This window comes from Olea europaea, chromosome 3 (assembly GCF_002742605.1).
Source record: "Olea europaea var. sylvestris chromosome 3, O_europaea_v1, whole genome shotgun sequence".
Classification (NCBI taxonomy): domain Eukaryota; kingdom Viridiplantae; phylum Streptophyta; class Magnoliopsida; order Lamiales; family Oleaceae; genus Olea; species Olea europaea.
The window spans coordinates 4,806,232-4,816,925 of NC_036239.1; the positions used below are offsets into that span (position 1 = coordinate 4,806,232).

General features: G+C 33.2%; 1 long non-coding RNA gene and 1 pseudogene across 1 annotated transcript; one reads left to right on the forward strand and one right to left on the reverse strand.

The window, feature by feature from the left end:
* Positions 1-2,486: 2,486 nt before the first annotated feature.
* LOC111383228 lies at positions 2,487-7,977 on the reverse strand (annotated as a pseudogene).
* On the forward strand, positions 3,601-5,030 carry LOC111383237. Its single transcript, XR_002700723.1, has 2 exons — positions 3,601-3,863; positions 4,303-5,030. It is a non-coding gene; the product is annotated as an uncharacterized LOC111383237 (long non-coding RNA).
* Positions 7,978-10,694: the final 2,717 nt, after the last annotated feature.

A 10,694-nucleotide genomic window follows, 5' to 3' on the forward strand; every position in this document is an offset into this window, starting at 1 on the left:
AACTCTCATATTTAATTTCACACAATCATTTTTATTAAGCCTCTACTTGAGCCAAAGTTTTGGTAAAAAAAAAAATGAAAAATTTTACCATTATCAATCATTCAGCCGCAATTGTTGACACCTCTTCTTTCATGTGTGGGATCCGATCGAGGCTGCAATGTCACATTTTTCATTTTAGTGGAATGGAAAATATGGCCCAAACAAGGACTAAATGAGTGAGATAACAACATAAATAATTCAGTCAATTCAATATAATCCTTTGACAGATGTAAAATTCTCCATGGGGATAATAATTGATGAGTGATTCATGGAATGGATTAGTACCGGTTATATTTACTTAAAATTAAGTTATAGAAAAAGGTCAAAGTCTAGCTTAAATGGTAAGAGTGAAACTCTCTAATCAGTGGATTGAGTTTGAGCTCTCTTTGAAGAAGGGATGAAATCCGAAGAATCTAACGTTATAATCAACATCATTGACATTAAGTTGATTGTCTTTCGTCATAAAACCGTCCAAACAGAATGTATGATAGTGTCATTGTGAAGATACTGCATAAAGGCCTTTAAATTCTTATCTAAACTTGCATCACCATTTAATGAAATTTGGGTCCCCATTCACTAATTTCTTGCCTGTACGCATCGACATCATGTATGTTTAATGTCCAAGAATTGTGCTTTCAACGATAAGGTACTATATTTTCATACCTGTGCGCTTTTGTGTGCCAATAAATTTCGTTCATTCTAATGCACTAAAAATGTCTTTATTATTTTAAGGATAATGCTACATTTACCTACACATTTTTACTTTCACTAAAAATAGGAGGACGGGTCCCACAAAATGGATTTTTTAAATGCATGCGGGGCCCACGCACATGTAAGAGGACAATGCTACATTTACCTACACATTTTTACCTTCACTCACAATAGGAGGACGGGTCACACAAGCCCGATTTTTTAAATACACGCAGAGCCCACGAGCATGTGAGAGTAGGACACCAATTCGGTAACCCATTTTTAGTACATATATATTATCCTTGCTTTAATCTCATATGCTTTAATGCAAGTGGCCTTGAACTTGGTTTAGAGTTATGGAATAGAAAATACACTTACAAAAGATTTTAATCACCACTACTTTGGGCATATTTAATAAGGCTTTTGAAAAGTTAAAAGTTACTTTTGGTACTAAGAAAAATAATTTTAAATATATTTAAATAATTTTTAGAGCATTTTTGCCTGGTTAGTACGTAAGATAATTTTTTTAAGAAGTCATTCTACAAAAAGTATAAGCAAAAACAGAACCCTCATCGATTCTATATAATATATGAAGCCCTTATAAAACCTAGGAAGATATAGTAGACCTTACATTGAAATCTCAAATTCCTTTGGTGAATAATTGCCTGGATCATAGAAAATGCAAACTTCATGACAATTTTACATTCCCCCCAATACAATATTACCTCAATACCTACTTTTTTTAACTTTCATTTTCAAAAATAAGGTATCAATAAATTTTTTTTCCCTTCCACATCAAAAAAATCAAGTATATCAACGCCAAGCTACCAACCCTACACCATCCCACCCCTCTAAACCAAACCCTCCCTCTCTCAACCAAGCCCTAAACTGCTATCAATCCACTCCAAGCCCTATGGAGTTGCCACCTTCACTCTACCCCCAAACCACCACGTACATCGCTAGACCCACCACCTACCGTCGAAGAAATCACTTCCCAAACATAATTCCCACCTCCATTAGCCCTACAACATCATACGATGCCTAAAATCTGCAATAACCCTGTGGAGCTGCCAACCTCAATCCAGCCTGAACCCCCACCTATAATCAACGGAATTACATTCCAAACACAACATCCACCTTCAATTGGTCCCCACAACACCAAGTGGAGACCAAATTTTGCAAGAAAAAGCTTCGGGGTTCGTGAATTGTGAATTTTGAAAACTTTAAATCCAACGTCGTTGATGAGACTTACCATTCAGACATATACCCATGACGTCGCCACTCTATTCCACCACAATTCTAGCCATGGGTCTTCATCAATTGGCACAGAATTAGATTAGGAAATCATTGTCTCGCAATGCGTCCAAAACCTCAAGGCGGGTATTGTAAGGTGACTGTAGATCTGTGATGGAAAGAGGAGTGCGACCATTTTGGTGGTGGTTGTGGTTTTAAGGTGGTGAAGGTGTGTTGACTGTGGCAGTGGCGGTAGATTTGAGACAAAAGTGGTAATGGTGGTTGTGAATTTGAGGAAAAGGTAGTGGTGATGGCAAATTACGTTGTTCAGACCTTAGGGTGGGATACATTAAATAATGTATGTGATTAATGAATGGGATAATTTATAACTAATAAAAAAATTTGTGACCTATTAAATGTATAATTCACAAATTGTATTTTTGTTACTCTGACCTCGTGTGATTTACAACTTATATGTAATCATGACCATAAATAATGTGTAACGCAATGTCTTCCCGTACACATGAAGGATCATTCTGAATTTTAATTATTTTTAAAATTGTATTTTGAAACATTTGTAATTATGAAATTTTCCCTTCTCCACAGGGAGTCAAGGAATCAAATAAGTAGATTACACGTATTATTTTGAATTTTGTAAACAGAAAGCATAAATAATCAGCCCATCTCCCTCGATTTACTGACCTGAAATTTTTTTACGAATCTCTCGTTGAATTCGGAAGTGTAGAAAATTGAGGCTGTCCAGTTCACCTCGATTGCATATCCAAGCTGATTGTACTCTCCTTGAAGTTGATAGCGAAGCTCATCTTATAATTTCCTCTTATCAATCAAATCCCTCTTCACCTCTACTGCTATCTCCAAACATTGCAGCCATTTTCATGTCCAGTTCTACTGCGATTTCCCTCCTTTGGAAATCAGCCATTAACCTCAAACTGCTGCGCATGTTCCCGATCTCACACATGAACATTTCCAGATCCTCAAAATCATAAGCCTTACCCTCATCAGGCTCTGAAATTCTGTCAGCTTCATGTGCCTCGGGTGTGAAGGATAGTGCTCTTCTTCGACAGATCTGACTTCATTATTGCAATCAAAGTTCTTTGAGTCAGGTTACCCTGCAGATGGTTCCCCAGTCATTGTCCCATGGTTCTGCGGATAAGACTTCATATTCAATATGTTTTTGATTTATAGTCATTCACATTTACCGATAAAAAAAAAAAAAAAAAAAAAAAATTTTTTTTAAGTTCATTCTCGGATTCTTCTTCTGATAAATCTGACAAAAAATTAGTCAAAATATGCAGTTGGTGGAATACCGCTTTAACCGTTTGAACTAAATAACTATTTAATGCATGAAGGGTTTGGTTACTTTACAAGTAATGAATGTAATAAGTTACAGATTTCAATACTCTACTTCTTAAATAATTCAAATCGTATTTGAATTGGGCCATTGAAATATGAAAAAAATACATTAAATAAAAGATGGGGAGAAATCATTAAATACTTCTTGAAAAAATGAAAAATAAGTAGCATTGTTGGAACTCTCTAAATTTAAAAACACTCTTGTTATACATAAGATGCTACAGAGTTTCTTGAAGATACTCTAAGATTTAAGTTCATTCTCGGATTCTTCTTCTGATAAATCTGACAAAAAATTAGTCAAAATATGCAGTTGGTGGAATACCGCTTTAACCATTTGAACTAAATAACTATTTAATGCATGACCATGACAAGGGTAGAATGTAAAACCTTCTTTCAGGTAATGAAGGTTCATTTATCTTATTGCCAGACTTCAAGGACATTCCAGGCCACGTGTGAGCAGAGAAAGCCCCATAGAGTCGTTCAACACCCTGCAAATCACCATCTATGGATAGACCTGCAACGAAAAGGTGACAAAATATTAACCATCTCTATCAACAGTGCATAAGAGCAATGTCCAATAGACTCTTTAAATACAAGATGCTTTCTATTTTATACGAGTCAATACTTAAAAATAAGCTCTACTATATAACTTTTAAAAATAGAGAAAGGGTTTGGTTACTTTACAAGTAATGAATGTAATAAGTTACAGATTTCAATACTTTACTTCTTAAATAATTCAAATCGTATTTGAATTGGGCCATTGAAATATGAAAAAAATACATTAAATAAAAGATGGGGAGAAATCATTAAATACTTCTTGAAAAAATGAAAAATAAAGAGCATTGTTGGAACTCTCTAAATTTAAAGATACTCTTGTTATACATAAGATGCTACAGAGTTTCTTGAAGATACTCTAAGATAGATAGAATGATTGCCATTTTAGCTAACAGTCACTCGAGTTTCCAGATTTAGTGGAGATCAGTTGCAACACAGCGCCAGATTGAAGAGCAAGAATGCTATGACAGTCTTACATTTGTCAAAATAAGCATTAGATGCACACACTTCGATGTATTCAATGTTATGTTCAATGCACCATTCCAAGCATTGCAAGACTTTGTAATCTCTGATGATGGTTCATCTCCCAATAAACTACTCCCTTCGGTTTCAGAAATTCCATAGTAGTCTAGACTAGAACTACCAGAGGATTCTTCACGCTTCAGCAGGCATCTCCTGTATTCAGCGTGAGCTGGATGACGAGGAAGAAGATCCATTTTTTTACCAATACATAGCAGTATATCAAATTTCTGAATATCAATTTGCTTCACACATTTTTTAAGAGCAGCAAAAGAAGAAAGCTGAGTACAATGGCACGAAAGAAGACATGTCACTGCACTCAATGTTATAGTGGGACAACATCCTGCACATTACAGAAACATTTGCAGAAAAGAGATGGAAGTTTAACCATTAATCTGCACAAAAGAGGAGGGTAAAGGACAAGGCTTACCTCATCAACATTGAACACCATCACCGGGGCAGATAGCTTATCAGCCATTGGCAGGCTCGAGATTGAGAACTCGCTGTGAAGATGAGCCATCCAAACTGAAACATCAGCTGTATAGTATTTTGTGTTGATTGTCCAACTGTTTAAGAAACCAGACTCATAGTTATCATTAAATGATGAAAATCTTCTTAAAGAGGGCGCTAATTATCATCCATTGGATACTTGCTGAGTGCTTTGCTGCTTGGAACTTACCCATAGGCAAGTAACTCGGATGAGTCTGATGATGGATTGGGGGCATCTTCAAAATCCACAGGGAGTAATCCTGTATTCAAAATATCTGAAATGAGAGATCTGTGTGCTAGATCAAGAAAGAAACCTACAATTCTACAGAAGCACGGCTACAAATTAATCACTGTTAAAGCACGTAAATAATGCATGGAATATACATTTTGAGCGTACCAAAATCAGGTTATGGCATTTCAAAATATCACCATGATATTACATTAAAATATTTCATATGTTTTAGTAACTCATCACTGTGCAAGCTAGCAGGTTTCATGCTAAGCTTAAAAGACAATGAAGAGGTCATCACAAATAGAGATAGATGCAGCCAGAAAAAGACTCAAAACAAAAGAGGGACATATAAATATTAGAATTATGGAACATATCTTTATCCGACCATAAATTTTTGGTTAAACAAGGTCCCAATTGCTGAGAGAAAAAGCTGTACAAAAGATCTATCTGCTCTTGCTTTCTCTCCCCATTTTTCCCCTATTGAGTATTGGGTCAAGAATTTGAAACAATTCAATCGATACTATCTCCAATAGAAATCGCCATAAAGGATTTGTAATTTTAAAAATACCAGTCCAGTTCCTTATTGTTTTTCCTTATGAACAATAAATATAAATTTACTCTGACTTGAGGGCTATCACCATCAAACCATTATTCACCTATCAGGCCTGTTGTCGGGCCATGACCGTGCAATCAATTAACACCAGAACAGCAGTCATCCAGATGTCTCACAACCAACCAACATACCCGAATCACCAGCCTGCTCATCAAGCAGCGCTGTAAATGTTATGAATACAAATTCCATAATTAACCAACGGTCATAAGTACCCTCCGGTACCTCTTTTGAAGAGCATTAAGAATTTCCAAATTCCAGATTCAAGATTTTGACAAAGTACATAACTAGATCATGAGGAGATGTAGAAAAGTCCTCGACGCTTTCTATGTCTAGTTTATATTAATAGTTTTCATTAGTTCAAATGCCTTTTACCAACAAAGCATATTGAATTTTCCTCCAGTTGGAACATAACACACACTAATCTTTAAAACTTTTATCAATTCTCCTTAACAATTCCAGTAAGAATTCGTCTACAGCTCTGGACCTAAGATCTCCACATTTCTTCACATATTCTCCTGCTTCAATACACTCTAAGACATATCATCATATTAGTTTCTCCTTGCTGCTGCCTCTACCTGTCTGATCATTCACATTATCCAAAATCCCTTTAAATGATTTCCATCAACTTAATTGCGAGTAATGATTCATTAACTTTAAAATCCAATTACCAAAGGGTATCATATTCTTCAAATGTGTTGTGTTTCTTACTCAAATCAATTGTGTAAGTACATCCGTGAGAGTTAAATGATCAAATAAAATCAATGAAGAAACCAATCTAGAGAGTAAGAAACTTACGGGAAAGGATGGTCCGTTTACCATCGCTCTGGGAGCCTACCATGATAAATCCAGGTCTCTTCTCCAGGGTCTGCATATGGGACCTTTGGGTCAATGGGAAAAAAAAGAAGGATGCCCGTGAAATATTTTAAGAAATAACTTGAGGACTACTGTAAGTGGAGCCGTGCAATTAGGCACAAAACATGGGAGTTTTGTATCCATTGAGAAATACATATTGTAATTATACACAAAGTCAAAAAACATATGTGATATTCCACTGACGCACTGAAGTGCATAGTGTCATTATGAGATGAATAAACAAAATTGTAAAAGCCTAGAATATTACGATTCCAGTTAAAATTTCTCCTATTTGTCTTGTTACCTGACCTCGCAAGTTAGTAGTCCGAGCGAAGGGGTTCGTAAGAAAGCTTGTCTTCCTCGCCACGTTGTACGGAATCATAAGCTTGTCGATGGTACAGATCATAGATCACATACTCCATTGCCATAGAACGTTGTAGTTATAGTTGACTAGGCATGAGATTGCTCAAATGTTTGTGCAGAAGAAATTTCATTATATTTCAAGGCTCTGGGTGATTTCAGTTGGTAACTCGATCTTACCATAAACTAAAATAGTCCTAACTTGTGTAGACAACTCGAGTAAAATTCATTTTCCCAAAAACCCTCATTCTCTGGTTTCGATAACCAGCAACGTATCATCAAAACCAGATGCCATAACTTCAACCAAATAAGTAAACTCAGCTAATTAATAGATTAACCATGAAAAATTACTTCAAATGATATCAAATTGAAGCCCTTTCTGAAATTGTGATATTTTTCTTCTGAAAAATTACAACCATCTCACTGTCAAATCTTAGAAAACTAATCCATAAACCACCAGAATCAGCAAAAAATAAAGATGACAATACTATCATATCCACCTAGATTTCTTCAAACTTGTGCGCCAAAAGACCTAATACTTTGAGAAGATAAGAATTTCTTCAAAGCTACACCAAATCAAGGAAATCCCAAAATTACAACTTCTCTCAATTTACAATAGGATTTTATCATAGCAAACTAATAGATGCAACTACATTAAGTGCTATCATACATCCTACCTATTCTTAATTTCTTATACATATTACAGTCATTACTTAGCTCATCAAGAAAAATAAGGACTCTAACGAGTATAGTTTGATTCTTACGATTACAAGCCAGTAAATAAAGGCATGGATTCGAAAAAATATCTAAAGCCCACAAACTCGAAACTACAAACTTGAAATTATCTTCGAGTCTTTGACTTTGAAATTCCAAACTATCGACTTCTCCTCTTCTCCCAATGTCGAAAGCCACTTGCCGAACGTTTATGGTTGGATTCCAGCCAAAGAGATCAGAGAATAGTCGAACAGAGAACTGATACTGAGAGAGCACTGGGGTTTCGATCGTTTGATTCAGAACCAAATTTTGACCGTGCGTTGGGTAATGGCGGGGCTGGGCCTTCGCTTTTAAATATTTTGGGCCTCATGAGTAACTTCATTTTTGGGCTGGGCGAGCTGGAGCCCACTTAAGCCCAATGCTAGATTCCTTCAAACTTCTTATTTTGTTTTTAAATTTTTAAATTTAAATCATATTTCAAAAAATAAAAAATTAATTAATTACATTAGAGGTAAATGAGAAGTTTTTAAATCCGAATCCACCTCCTAAGAATCCTTGACGCAAGGATTGGAATGACTGTTGTCGTCGCTATTTGACGCTATCCTAATTATTAATATTTTATGATGTATCCCAAATGTCTCGTTAATCAACATTAAACCTTTGTTGTACTAGTAATGCTATTTAGCATCGTTAGTACTAAAACATTAATTTAGGTGACACTAATGTGACATTACAAGAAAGACATAATCAAATAAATTATTTAATTCTATCTTTCATTCAATTTATCATTTAGTTTCACCTAAACTGGTGTTGTAGTACCAGTGGTGCTAGATAGTTTATTCTTGTTGTAATAGTTTAACTTTTCTCTTAGCCTTAATTATTGGAAAGCTAGTTGAACGAGCTCAACGATAGAGGCTGTTTTCAAGGGCTAAAATGGCAGTTTATGATTGGCAATTTTTTTAACTACCAATGAAAAATTGTCAAATGTATATATGTATAAAACCATGTCATTGACCATGTGTTCTTGAAACATCTCTCTTAATTGTTAACATGATCGAATCCCGATCCAGCTCCAACCCAGTCCTTTTCAGAATTTTTTTTTTTTTTTTGGGCAACTTAAATAAATGATCTAAATTTTGGAGTGATTTTTAAAATCATTATAAACAAAGGCTAAAATATAAATACTGTTATTTCACCTCCAAAACCATAAGAAATATGGTGTAGAAATCATAAACACAAAGCTCCAAATTAAGCGGAAATTCGAATCCACCAAGCTCCAAATCAAGCAAAATCGAAATCACAAGAGAAAATATTGTACAAATCAAGCTCAAGCAAGATCAGGAGTTGCTTCAACTAGAGATTTTTATTATTTCTGATTTTTTATTAAATTAGTTCATATTTTGTTTGATTTTGATATTGTTGAGGTTTATTGTTATAGTATGTACGAGATTTCATCTTTGAATTAATAATTTTGAGTTAGTATATAAAATATATAAAATTTAGAATTTTATGAATTGGATTGAATTAAAATATATAAAAAATCAATTTTGGATCAATTCAATTTATGCATGCAAGGTGTTTATGAAATTGAGAATATGAAAGTGGAATCTCTGTCACATTTTTATTTATTTAAATTTTTTTTTTTGTGTGGGTTGCAATCCACCTCATTCGAATTCCTTTGTATCAATTAAATATATGCATACATGTGTGTTTGTGAAAATTTAAAGATGAATATGCATTGAAACTTTATTTTACATTAAAAAGTGATTTGATGTAGCACTTTTTTTGTATTTTTGCATGATATTAAGATGTTAAATCTTGAAAGTGACATTCTCTGTCACTTATTTCTAAAAATATTGCAATCTATCTTATAAAAATTCTTTAGGATCAATCAAATGGAAGGAAGCATGTATGTTTGTAAAAATTTAAATTTAAATATAAAATGAAATCTTGTTCTATATTAAAAAGACATGTGATATAATATTTTATTTATATTTTCCATATGAATTAAGATGTTAACTTAAAAGTGGCATTTCGTCACTTTTTTTCTAAAAATATTGTAGTCAAACAATTATGTAGATGCATAAACGTGTATTTGAGAAAACTTAATTATGAATATGAATTCAAACATTACTTTACAATAAAAAATTACATGATAAAACATACGAATTATTTGTTGAAATTAAAAGTAACACACATTGTTAATTTTCTAAAAAAGTCTCATTTAATTTCATTTGCATTTTTTGTAGATATGGATAAATTTAACATCTTCATTTGTTATGGACGTAGGTCGAAACAAGATAACAAATATGAAAGTGACAAAATGATTAAAATTGTTGTCCCAATATATTCACAAATAACAATTGTTGTGAAAACATATCATATCACTTGTTTTAAGAATCTAAAATTTTTCACTATTAAAATAAAAAGAAATTAAGTTTCCTTTATTGTCATTTATATGCAATTTCATCAATAAAACAGCTGACATAATCTTATATTTACATATAAGCTAAATTTGGTGATAGTAATATGAATATAATAAAGTGTTTTACCATGTCACTTTTTTGAAAGAGCCAATGTATATCAATACTAAAAATATCATATCACTTTTTATATAAAAGTGAGATATCACATCTATCTAAACCAATATCTTGTTGTATGATTAACTCTTAATCATATAAAAATTAAAAAGAGAAAAGAAAGACCATTAGATAAAAGGTGATAAATAATCAAGAAAGACACAAAAACTCAAGAAAAAAAATGATAATTAATTTGGGAATAATTAATTTGAGAATTTCTAATTATTATTAGTTTTAAGGATGTTAATTTAATATTTTATTTTTTAAGGATTGTGGGCCAAAAACTAGAACGTTCTTGTGTTTCTTTTATGCTCTTGATAACTTTTTGAATAAATTTCAGAATACCTCCCAAGGATTATTACAATTTTAGAATGGGTGATTATATTGACATCACAATTTTTATTTGTTATAATACATTTTAATTGTAGTTAAAATTCTCAATATA